The sequence below is a fragment of the Pleurodeles waltl genome, chromosome 9 (genome assembly GCF_031143425.1).
Source record: "Pleurodeles waltl isolate 20211129_DDA chromosome 9, aPleWal1.hap1.20221129, whole genome shotgun sequence".
Classification (NCBI taxonomy): domain Eukaryota; kingdom Metazoa; phylum Chordata; class Amphibia; order Caudata; family Salamandridae; genus Pleurodeles; species Pleurodeles waltl.
The window spans coordinates 371181113-371193954 of NC_090448.1; the positions used below are offsets into that span (position 1 = coordinate 371181113).

At 44.4% G+C, this 12842-nt stretch overlaps 1 protein-coding gene across 1 annotated transcript in view; it reads right to left on the reverse strand.

Annotated features, from left to right (window-relative positions):
• The window catches only part of LOC138259315 (cytochrome P450 2B19-like), a 473070-nt gene extending 460563 nt beyond the window's left edge, over positions 1-12507 (reverse strand). Inside the window, exon 1 of the mRNA XM_069206945.1 lies at positions 12293-12507. The gene's annotated coding sequence lies outside the window, so the exon portion shown is untranslated. The remainder of the gene's footprint in view (positions 1-12292) is intronic.
• Between the last annotated feature and the right edge of the window lie 335 nt (positions 12508-12842).

Genomic DNA, 12842 nt, shown 5'->3' on the forward strand with positions numbered 1-12842 from the left:
GGGTTCAACGTAGTGCACCGTTTCAGCTGCACATTAGGTGATCCCAGAATTATGGTTTCATACCTTGTGAGCCTAGCACCAGTCATGTGCTGTGTTCAGGAACGTGTCAAAAGTATCTCGACTGAGTGAGGGACCATGACTGTTAAAGGGTGTCCCATCACTATTCCTTCACTTTGAGTTAGGCTTAATACCAACTGCAGCTACGGCACGCAAGCACCCTGGCAGTGCTGCTGCGCCCTGATCCAAAGTAGCTGAAAAATATGCTACTGGTCTGTTTACGCCACCATGGGCTTGGGTCAAGACAGACAAGGAACATGCATCACGTTCATGACAAAACAATGTGAAAGGCTTTGTGTAATCAGGTATACCTAAAGCTGGAGCCCTGCACATGCATTCCTTCAATTCAATAAAAGCATCCATCTCATCTCCTTTCAGCTCTATTTCATCCAGCGCATCTTTCTGGGTCAGTTTCAGTAAAGGTTTTGCTAGAGTTGAGAAATTGGGAATCCATTGGCGACAGTAACTCACCATTCCCAAAAACTTTCTCACCTCTCGCCTCGTCTTTGGTGGACTCATTTGAAGTACACTTGTTATTCTTTCTTTCATAATTCTTCGTGACCCTTTCTCTATTTGGTGACCCAAATATTTCACCTTTTTCTGGCAGAACTGTAATTTTGAAGGGAACACCTTATGTCCGTTCCTTCCCAAATGGTTCAATAGAGCAATGTGTAGGAGGCTGGACTGGCTTGTAGTGAGTACCAAGGGGTACTTACACCTTGCACCAGGCCCAGGTATCCCTTATTAGTGTATAGGGTGTCTAGCAGCTTAGGCTGATAGATAATGGTAGCTTAGCAGAGCAGCTTAGGCTGAACTAGGAGACGTGTGAAGCTACTACAGTACCACAAGTGTCACTTGCACAATACCATAAGAAAACACAATACGCAGTTATACTAAAAATAAAGGTACTTTATTTTTATGACAATATGCCAAAGTATCTCAGAGTGTACCCTCAGAGTGAGGATAGCAAATATACACAAGTTATATGTACACAGTACTAAAAATATGCAGTATAGTCTTAGAAAACAGTGCAAACAATGTATAGTTACAATAGGATGCAATGGGGACACATAGGGATAGGGGCAACACAAACCATATACTCCAAAAGTGGAATGCGAAACACGAATGGACCCCAAACCTATGTGACCTTGTAGAGGGTCGCTGGGACTATTAGAAAATAGTGAGAGTTAGAAAATTAGCCCACCCCAAGACCCTGAAAAGTGAGTGCAAAGTGCACTAAAGTTCCCCCAAGGACATAGAAGTCGTGATAGAGGAATAATGCAGGAAAGACACAAACCAACAATGCAACAACGATGGATTTCCAATCTAGGGTACCTGTGGAACAAGGGGACCAAGTCCAAAAGTCACAAGCAAGTCGGAGATGGGCATATGCCCAGGAAATGCCAGCTGTGGGTGCAAAGAAGCTTCTACTGGACAGAAGAAGCTGAGGTTTCTGCAGGAACGAAAAGGGCTAGAGACTTCCCCTTTGGTGGACGGATCCCTCTTGCCGTGGAGAGTCGTGCAGAAGTGTTTTCCAGCCAAAAAAATGCCAACAAGCCTTGCTAGCTTCAAATCATGCGGTTAGCGTTTTTGGATGCTGCTGAGGCCCAGGAGGGACCAGGAGGTCGCAAATTGGACCAGGAGGTAGAGGGGACGTCGAGCAAGACAAAGAGCCCTCTTAGCAGCAGGTAGCACCCGGAGAAGTGCCAGAAACAGGCACTACAAGGATGCGTGAAACGGTGCTCACCCGAAGTTACACAAAGGAGTCCCACGTCGCCGGAGACCAACTTAGAAAGTCGTGCAATGCAGGTTAGAGTGCCGTGGACCCAGGCTTGGCTGTGCACAAAGGATTTCCGCCGGAAGTGCACAGGGGCCGGAGAAGTTGCAAAAGACGCGGTTTCCAACAATGCAGTCTGGCGTGGGGAGGCAAGGACTTACCTCCACCAAACTTGGACTGAAGAGTCACTGGACTGTGGGAGTCACTTGGACAGAGTTGCTGGATTCAAGGGACCTCGCTCGTTGTGCTGAGAGGAGACCCAAGGGACTGGTAATGCAGCTTTTTGGTGCCTGTGGTTGCAGGGGGAAGATTCCGTCGACCCACTGGAGATTTCTTCGCAGCTTCTAGTGCAGAGAGGAGGCAGACTACCCCCACAGCATGCACCACCAGGACAACAGTCGAGAAGGCGGCAGGATCAGCGTTACAGAGTTGCAGTAGTCGTCTTTGCTACTATGTTGCAGTTTTGCAGGCTTCCAGCGCGGTCAGCAGTCGATTCCTTGGCAGAAGGTGAAGAGAGAGATGCAGAGGAACTCTGATGAGCTCTTGCATTCGTTATCTAAAGTTTCCCCAGAGACAGAGACCCTAAATAGCCAGAAAAGAGGGTTTGGCTACCTAGGAGAGAGGATAGGCTACTAACACCTGAAGGAGCCTATCAGAAGGAGTCTCTGACGTCGCCAGCAGCACCTCTGTTTCCAAGATGGCAGAGGTCTGGAGCACACTGGAGGAGCTCTGGACACCTCCCAGGGGAGGTGCAGGTCAGGGGAGTGGTCACTCCCCTTTCCTTTGTCCAGTTTCGCGCCAGAGCAGGGCTAAGGGGTCCCTGAACCGGTGTAGACTGGCTTATGCAGAATTGGGCACATCTGTGCCCAAGAAAGCATTTCCAGAGGCTGGGGGAGGCTACCCCTCCCCTGCCTTCACACCATTTTCCAAAGGGAGAGGGTGTAACACCCTCTCTCAGAGGAAGTCCTTTGTTCTGCCATCCTGGGACAAGCCTGGCTTGACCCCAGGGGGGCAGAAACCTGTCTGAGGGGTTGGCAGCAACAGCAGCTGCAGTGAAACCCCAGGAAAGGCAGTTTGGCAGTACCAGGGTCTGTGCTACAGACCACTGGGATCATGGAATTGTGCCAACAATGCCAGGATGGCATAGAGGGGGCAATTCCATGATCTTAGACATGTTACATGGCCATATTCGGAGTTACCATTGTGAAGCTACATATAGGTAGTGACCTATATGTAGTACACGCGTGTAATGGTGTCCCCGCAGTCACAAAGTTCAGGGAATTGGCCCTGAACAATGTGGGGGCACCTTGGCTAGTGCCAGGGTGCCCTCACACTAAGTAACTTTGCACCTAACCTTTACCAGGTAAAGGTTAGACATATAGGTGACTTATAAGTTACTTAAGTGCAGTGTAAAATGGCTGTGAAATAACGTGGACGTTATTTCACTCAGGCTGCAGTGGCAGGCCTGTGTAAGAATTGTCAGAGCTCCCTATGGGTGGCAAAAGAAATGCTGCAGCCCATAGGAATCTCCTGGAACCCCAATACCCTGGGTACCTCAGTACCATATACTAGGGAATTATAAGGGTGTTCCAGTAGCCAATGTAAATTGGTAAAATTGGTCACTAGCCTGTTAGTGACAATTTGAAAGAAATGAGAGAGCATAACCACTGAGGTTCTGATTAGCAGAGCCTCAGTGAGACAGTTAGTCACTACACAGGTAACACATTCAGGCACACTTATGAGCACTGGGGCCCTGGAGAACAGGGTCCCAGTGACACATACAACTAAAACAACATATATACAGTGAAAAATGGGGGTAACATGCCAGGCAAGATGGTACTTTCCTACACAATGGTGTCAGCTGTGCAGTCACTTTCTGTTTTAGATGCGATCAGCAAATCGTCAATGTACTGTACCAGTGTTGAGTCGAATGGCAAGTCCAACGATTCCAAATCTTTCTTTAGAATCTGATTGAAAATTGATGGTGACTCCGAAAACCCTTGAGGAATTCGACACCAACTGTAGACTCTGTCCAGGAATTTGAAACAAAAGAGAAATTGGCTGTCCTCATGAAGAGGCACAGAAAAGAATGGTTGTGACAAGTCGATGACTGAGAACCACTCAGCATCACAGGGAACTTGAAACATTATCACATCTGGATTTGGTACTACGGGACAACATTTGATTATTATGTCATTTAGTTTTCTCAAATCCTGAACAATTCGGACCTTTCCACTCGGTTTTATTAGTCCCATGATTGGTGAATTACATGGGCTGCTTAACACTTCTTTCAGTAGTCCCTGTTTTACAAACTCATCAATGAGTTGGGCGACTTTCATGAGGGTGTCTTGCGCCATATGGTACTGTGGGGTCTGGGGAAAGGTTACATTGGATTTTACAGTCACTTTCACTGGTTCCACTCCTTTGACAAATCCTACCTCTTTCCCTGTCATATCCCACACTCCCTTTCCGACTGTTTCCTGTAACTCAGCAGGAATATCTGCTCCAGTGTGCATTGGATAAAGTGTAATCAGGGGATACTCTTCATCAACAGTTTCCACTTCGTCCCCTCCCACACTGTCTTCTTCTTCCCCATCGCTGTTTGTCAGAATATTAATTCCATAATTTGAACACATAATTGAACATCCCAATTTGCACAATAGGTCTCTCCCTAGTAGTGATATCGGGCTTGAGTCACACACCACAAATTTATGTGACCCTTGATAGTTACCAATTCTGACTTGAACTGGATCTGTGATTGGGTTCGTCAGGTACCTATTTGCTACTCCCACTACTTGAACTGTTCTCCCTGAAAGTGGCAAATTTGGTACTTCAGTGCTCCTAACAGTGGAACGTGTAGCTCCTGTGTCAACCAAGAAGGAAACGCGGTGACCCATAACTCTTCCCTCCACGTACAGACCCTTTTGATCAACTTCCAAAGATGCTGCAAGCATACAATTTCCCTCCTCATCTAAACTTTCACTCTCCCATGCATCGTTTATTCCATTCTCACTGTGTAATGGGAATTGGTGTACTGTGTCACTTTTATTCATTCCTTGACCCGTGACCTGTTGAGGAAGCATTGCTTGCTGCTGATTCATTGGTGCTAAGGGTATTTGCATTTGCTGATTAGGTACCATAGGAAACTGCTGTTGCATTGGCTGCAACTGTGCCATTTGCACACGGGGCAGTTGCACCTGCTGCGTTTGTATGGGTTGTAAACCCTGCATCTGGTTTATATTGTTTTGAAAATTTGGATTCGGACCTCTCAATTTCGGTCCTCTCATAGTCTGAAATGCATTGACATCATTGTTTTGCTGACCTACACCTTCCTGCACCATCATTGGGCACTCCCGTTTCCAATGCCCGACAATTCCGCACGTGTGACATGGCATCACCTTCTTCATTGCCTGTATACCATTTGGAATCATAACAGTATTTAAATCAGGACCATTATTCACAAAACCTCCTCGGCCTCTGCCTCTCATCTGCGGCTGAAACATAGCATTTCCCTGCTGCTGCTGCTGCGGCATCTGTTGTTGAAAACCTTGCAAACCTTGCAAACCTGTCTGAGCTGCTCTAAGCTGCATCACCATCACCTTTTCTTTCAACCTTTTCTGCTTTGTCTCAATCTCATCACTGCAGTATTTTACATAATTCAATACTTCATCGATCGATTTCAACTGCCAACAAATCAAATGCGTTTTAATCATCTGGCTGATTTTGGGTCTCAATCATTCCACAAATCTGAACACAAAATGGAGCATGTCCTTTGCCTCAATCGTTTCTGTGCCACTGTAATTTTTAAACGCTTTCAACAATCTCTCATAATACGCATGTATTGACTCTTTAATCTCTTGGGCTGTCCTCTCAATCCTCTGCCAATCCACATTTTTCGACGCAACTTTGGTTTTCAAATGCTCGATCACCTTATGGTATAAACTCATTACCGTAGGTGATGGTGCACCTGTGGCCCTATCTCTCTCTGGTTCGCTCGTCGGCCAACCTACAGCCCTTTTGCAATCTTCCCACAAATCTGCCGGAACCACAATTTCAAATAAAGTATTCAGGTCTTCCCAGAGACATTTTGCGAGTTTCACAAATCTATCTGTCTGTTGATACCACTCGATCGGCTTCTCTCTCAATTTGGGAAAGTCATCCGTAAAGGATTGAATATCGCATCTGTGCCATGGTACATGTACAAGTTTTCCCCCTGCTGTCTCTCTCATTGGTAACATAGTTATCAGATCATCATTCTGTTGTGCTTTCTCATTCCGCTCTGGGGTATTTTCTTTCTTTTTGTCCTTTTTTTTAACCCACCTGCTTTCCCACTTGTCTAAACATCTCCAGACCTGTGCGCTATGCAGTATCTCTTTAAGGTGTGTTTTCATCCCTGCAGATCTCATGTGTTCAAAGTCTTTTGTCTCAAAGTCTAGCCTGTAACTTCTGCTCAAGTGTTTGGTCTTCCCTATATTGATCTCATTTCTGTCTGCAATTTCTTGTAACTTCTTATGTATGCTGCTTACTTCTCTTGTAATTCTAGGGCACATGTATCTCAGCTCTTCCTCTGTGTATGATTCTAATCTGTTTAGACCCATTGTTCCCTCTACCAGTTCATCTGCCTCCATGCCCAATCTTATTTTATTCAGGTACTCTTCTCCCTTCCCCCTGGATGTACTCTGCGGGGAGTTCAGGCTATTGAACCATTGTGTTAGCTGTTGTGCGTTCAGTCCCATCAATGTAGCACTTACATCAACTGCCACCGAAGGTTTCTGTAATGTTTCAGTCTCTGAGGTTAACGGTATTAATAGGGGTGGATTTGACCGTACCACTGTCGACGGAGCACAAATTGGAATTGGACTAAATCCCGACAAGGACCCAGATCCATTTGGCAGTGCCGCTATCGGAGTTGTTTCTGGAGTGTTTTCTATGCATCTTCTCCCTGTCCCACTCTGTTTCACCACCCCTTGGTCGCATGCGTTTGGGTTTGCCTGTATGTAGAGTGGTACTGGTGGACCTACAGTGATAGGCAGAGATATTGCGTCTGGATTCTGTCTGTTCCCCGAATTTTGTGGCGTGTTAATCCCCACATTATGGTTCATCATTGCTGGCATACCTAACTGGCTCTCTGTTACTCGAGAATACCTCAGCACTTTTTGTGCCTGCTTTTGAGGCATCAAAAACTGTGTTGATTCAGCTTGAATCAATGTCGGTCTTTGATAGTTTTGTCCTTCCTGCGCCATTGAATCAGAAGTCCTTCCCATGTTATGCTCATCACAGCAGTGCCTTTGAACCTGCGGCTGATAATTATCCGCCGGTTTCAATTTAGGCACGTCTGGGTATATTCTCTGAATCTATGGTATTTGTGGTGAGAAAGGCATATCAGAACTGCTCTGCCTCTGAGATATTCTCAAATTCGGTGTTACATTACCCTGTATTGGTTCTGGAGGGGCAGTACTAATGCTTGAGCCTTTTTCGCTTTCCACATATGGTGGCGGGCGATCATTCAGCAATTGTATAATGAACTCCTCATCGTCTGACTCGTCTGACCTTTTTGAGTTTCTGTTGTTCTCTCTATCTCTGGACTGACTCCTGTTTGTCTTGTAGGTAGCTTTCCTTCCTTCCGTCTACGCTTCATCAGTAATTGCTGGAAACAATTTAATCCCCTGCAATACATCTGATCTCCACACCTTTTGTGTGCTGTCCCATCTAGCATCCGCTAGTGTCTTTTCTACTTTTCTTATTCTTGTCTCAAATTTCTTTTGTTGTTGGTTTCTAGCTATTAGCTCCCAAATTGCTAGTGCCTCAAACTGTGCTGGTCTTGGAGGTACTTTCATGTCGTACAGCGCAAATCTTAGGTTCTCTAAAACCCTTAGATTAAACGACCCATGGATAGGGAATGCTACACTTCCATGCTTCTCTCTCAGTTTGCACCATTGCTTTAGCCAAGGCCATGATGCTACCTCCTTTTCTTCAATCACGATGTAAGCTGGTGTACCCTCAGGCGGTGTTTCTTCTCCTACATTTGCTTTAATATAAACATCTCCCCTCATGGCACTCTTAAATGCTTTGAAAAATTTAATCTTTTCCGGCTTTTATTTTTCTAAAATGTGTAATCAATAAGTGACTTTAATTCCCGGAATACTCTTCGCTTGCCTTTCCCCTACCAGTTGCACTTCGCGGACTGTGTCCAATCCGTGGGCGACCCTTCTCACCAACCGACCTATCCCAGCGCGGCTCCTAGTGACGTCACACTCACACACTGCGGCTGACAAAGTCCCGCGGCTTGTCCTCTTTTCATTCGGCTTCACTCATAGACTAAATTTCTGCAAGATAACGCGAGCACTAACCAAAAGAATAAAACAAATCTGTTGGTTTACTACAGGAAGGGTAATGCAATCGCTTTAGAAACCTTAGGGATTTTTCACTAGCCTCAGCAGTTATTCCATCTTCCTCGGTTTCCCGCTTTCGCAAGCAAAATTTGACCCGCAAACTTTACTCTCAACTGATCAGTGAACTATTCTAGTGCACTTTAGAATTCGTCAGATCTCAAAGTCGAAAATTTTCCTTCATTCCTCAACATTCATACCAACCTGTTGACCACGCCCGATCAACCTATTAAACCGACCAGATCACAACATCAAACAGGTGTCTCATACACCTTTCAACATACTCCGGAGTCTCTTGACCTCGCAGGGCCCGTCTCAACATCAACAACCACGTGGACAATTTTTTTGCACAAAGCGCTACACACATGTGAAGTTCGACGACTTCCCCACTCTCCCACTTTGGAGTAACACTCCTCTAATATCTTTTTTAACCCCCCTAAAATCCTCACAGACTTCTCAATTAATCTGCACCAATAAGCTATGCAAGCGCAAAACCCTAACTTCTCTCATACCGTCACTAGAAATGCCGAAAACCTTCTCACACCTCCATGTCCTCCATTCGCAAGCTCCGAGATTCCGGGAAAGTCATTGGGGACTTAGGGCATCATCATCCCTCCAACTTATTTTATCAAAGACAATTTTAACTTAACTCCGTCTATTGTTCGGATGGGGTCCCAAAGGGCTAAACCATCAAACTCTGCTACCATCTACTGATAACGCGTCCAGCCCTTATAAATTAGCTGTACCTGGACACGTTGGAGGTCGGTGAATCTTTTAACCGAGTCGGGCTCTCCTCATCCTAGAATAGTCGGGTCACTTAGATCAATAATCAATAACTATTGTAATCAGCAATTAATACTCAATTAATTGACCAAATTTACACATCAGAAATCAATAATAGTTGATGTTTCGGCGCATCATGACCTTTCAGTCATGAATAACCACACCAGTTTATTAAAAGTTAGTGAATTTATTTCCCTATATTAACAAAGCTAGCACGATATATATGAGTCTCAAAACCAAATTATATATGTATATGAACATAACTAGCTGTCCATAGCGGCGGAAGAAAAGCAATCTACGGAAAATCTGGATAATGATACATTCAGTTATGGCAATGCAAATCACTAATATGACTAACTGTATTTGACTAATTTCATACATTGGTCAGCATAACAAGATTTCAAATTAGCATGGTGCATCGAATGAATACCTCGACTAACCTCTAATTAGCATTGGCATGTGGGGCTTCATGCAAAACGAATTTAGTCAACACAAATTTGGAAAACTTCTAGCTTGGGCCCTATCAAAATAGCAGTTGGTACCTAAAAGGGAAAAAAACACAATGCATAATACATTTATCCTTTCATATTTACCAAATACAATCAGCATTCAAGAAAAGTCTTCGTCCCTCAGGTACCAGTTCGATCAGCATGGGGCAGGTTTCAAAGGGGCAAAGTTAAGGGCAAGCTTCCCTGCAGCGGCAAGGAGAATGGGGCAAAGTTACTGCATGGGCAAGACGGGGCAAATCAAAGTTAAAGTCTCCAGGGTAAGAATTCTTAAAGTCTCTTTCTCTGGAATAGAGAAAAGGGCATCAGGGTGTTGTCCAAAATGGAGTCTGGCATCTGGCTTCAAATTGGCATCAAGGAAAATGGCTGAGTTCTCTTTGTCCAGTGGGTTTATGTAAGAAACATTCCAAATTCTGCAGGGCCTTCCATTGGAGGGTTCATAGGTTGGCTTCAAATTGTCCAATGAAATTGTCTTTCTACTAGCGCTCATTTATGCATACATTGTCCTTGGAGCCTTGGAACACAAGTTGCAACATGGGTTGCCAATTATTTTGATATCTGTACCTTCATTGTCCGCACCTGCAGAGACTGACCTTGTATCAAAGGGGATGAAACCGGCCTAGCACGAAACCTTGGAGATAAGTGTATTAGTCATCTCTACTGCAAAAATACAACTTCAAGCAAGAATATGTGTTTCATTAGTTCAAGGAAAAGCCAGCAGTTAGAATCTGAGACCAGGCAACTAGGCCAAAGCCTCTACTAAATTTAAGCTAAGCATAAAGCAGTTTCAATAAGAAATCATGGCATACATTTACAATTATGTCGGATTACTACAATTTATCAATCCTTCATGATCAATAAAGCTCGTTTACATTTATGGCGAACTACCCCGAGGGCACATTTTCCCTCGTACATTATTTTCTTTACTAAAATCACACTACATTATACGATTTTGATTACACGATATATGAATATATGTTGGACCCTCTTTTTCTGCGTCATCACTGGGCAGAGTTTCTTTTCCAAACACAGCCGAAGAGCAGGGGATACACAGTTCCAAGGAAATAACGGATAATACCAGCGGGCAAGCACTCCGCAGGGCAGATGAGGTGGATCTCTCAGGCAGGGGGCAGGAAATGCAGCGAGGGGCAAGATTCAGTGAGCCCTAGGACTTTTGGCAGCACCGGTTTAGCTTTGGTTGGGGCAATTTGGCTGGATTCATGATCGATTTTCTGTTACTAGTGAGGTTGTGCAATGGAGGTCACCTTCACCCATGGCACCCACACTTCCAGTTATATCGCCTTTGCTATGTTAGTGCCCCAGGGTATCTATGGAGGTTTTACAGCAGAGTTGAATGTAGTCCTAAACTCCCTAGCAACCAAAAACCCAGAACCATATCTAGAGGGACCAGCTACACAATTTGTTTTTTTTTTACAAATTAAGTAATCGTTTCTCACCTATCCTTACACTTTCCCTATGTTCCACATTTTTCAAGTACCAAATCACAATCGTACCACTGTGAAATATAGGGATCTGACCTTATCCTTCAAAACTTCCATGTTGCACTCTGCCCATATGTCAGTCTTAAGCAGATTAAATAATCACATACTTGTTACTTCACACTCATTTATCAACCTAAACATCTTAAAAGTAATCTTGCTTATTGCCCTCGAATGAATCGCAGACAAATCTGATAACGCCTTGATTGTGTAGTCTTCTGTTTCCAAACCCAATGGAGCTGATTCAGGAAAGCATTTATGAGTGCAGAAAGTAATACTACAGGAGTACTCTTCTACATTCTCTTATATGCCTTAGAAAATAGGTCCCAAAACTTCTAACCACCTATTAGTAAAAAAGCAGAGGACACAATCCTTTTGATTTGCACTAATTATATATGAACATTCCTTGAATACAGCCATTTTAAGTGCTTTCAAGCGGAATCAACTGATAGGCAGATACATTTAAAATTCAGCAGTCAGTAGTTCTACTTGCATAAATAAGTGATCATCTACAAACTGCACAACAATAGTACAATATAAATCCTTTATGACCAGGGAAGGGAGGGGTCCTCCACAGATCACTCAAAGTAGTGCTGTGCAACCAGTGCTGTTGTCTATCTGACAGCCAGTCTCCCAGAAGTAAAGGGACATCACCTGAAGTCTGCAATTTCTACTGGAGTAGCTATGGGTCTGCCTGAAGTACTAGTAGCCTAGCTATGTGCTGAGGGAGCAAGGAGTCTTTCTGGCCCTGGATGAAGAGAGAATATCCAGGAGGAGAGGGGCCCCTCGGACTGACGAACATCCCACGAGAGCAGACTGCCCCAGGAGCAATATGAAAGTGACATGTGTCACAGAGGATCTTCCTGAGTGTCACATTGTCACATACATTAATTTGTCCAACTACCCTTCACTGCAAAGGAAATTGTTTGCTTAAGTTTGTCTGTGTTGATTTGTAGACACATATATACAAACATACTTACAAGGTCAGATTTAAGCATTTTAATTCAAGCAAACGTGTACAAACATTCAAAATACAAATGCACTTTACAACTGAACTTTGTCCCATCAGCTTTATCTCTTGCCCAAAGTGTGCCCTCTCCCCAAAATTCACTTCTGCTGCCCTGCCTGAATTATAGAATGAGTAGTTAAAAAGCAGCTTCTAAATTGCTCAGGGCTGCTGGAAAAGTCACCACTATGACATCTGAGCTCCTTCTAACTACCTGTAAGTAGGTCACCGGGTCCAGAGATCGTGCCCTGCAATAAGACATACTTGACACCTACCTTTGCCAATACTTTCGTTTCTGCTTCAGCCGTATCACAAAACTGGCGCGGCGGGAATTCAACTACCGGCCGCAGCCCTTGCACTCTACTGTCTTCAATAACAGCACCAGACAAGATCAACCTTAATAAGAGGAAGCAGAGAGTAGGACTGCAACCTCACTCACTATCCACCACTGCTGGAAATAAAAGCACTAACTGGCAGAGCTCTGCAGAAGTCTCTCAGTACATGAACTGGGTTTATCCTTTTTTTGTAGGCATGGATCTCTTTGCCAGGCACATTGCGTCACTCGGCTGGCGCTGCCATTACTTTACTGTTAGTTGTTGCCCTCTGCTGCCTTGATATTGAGGTTTCATGCTTGGAGCTGGTGATCTGATTCACCTGAGGATGTTTTAGGTCTGGCTTAGAACAGCTTTTGCTGTTTTGCCGTCATCATGTTTAAAGAGAAAATGAATAATAAGAATACATGCATTTTTGGATCAACCTTCCTTAACCATTAGGCTGACTAAATGGACCTCAAATTGTGCTGTCTCCCACCACAGCATAGGACAA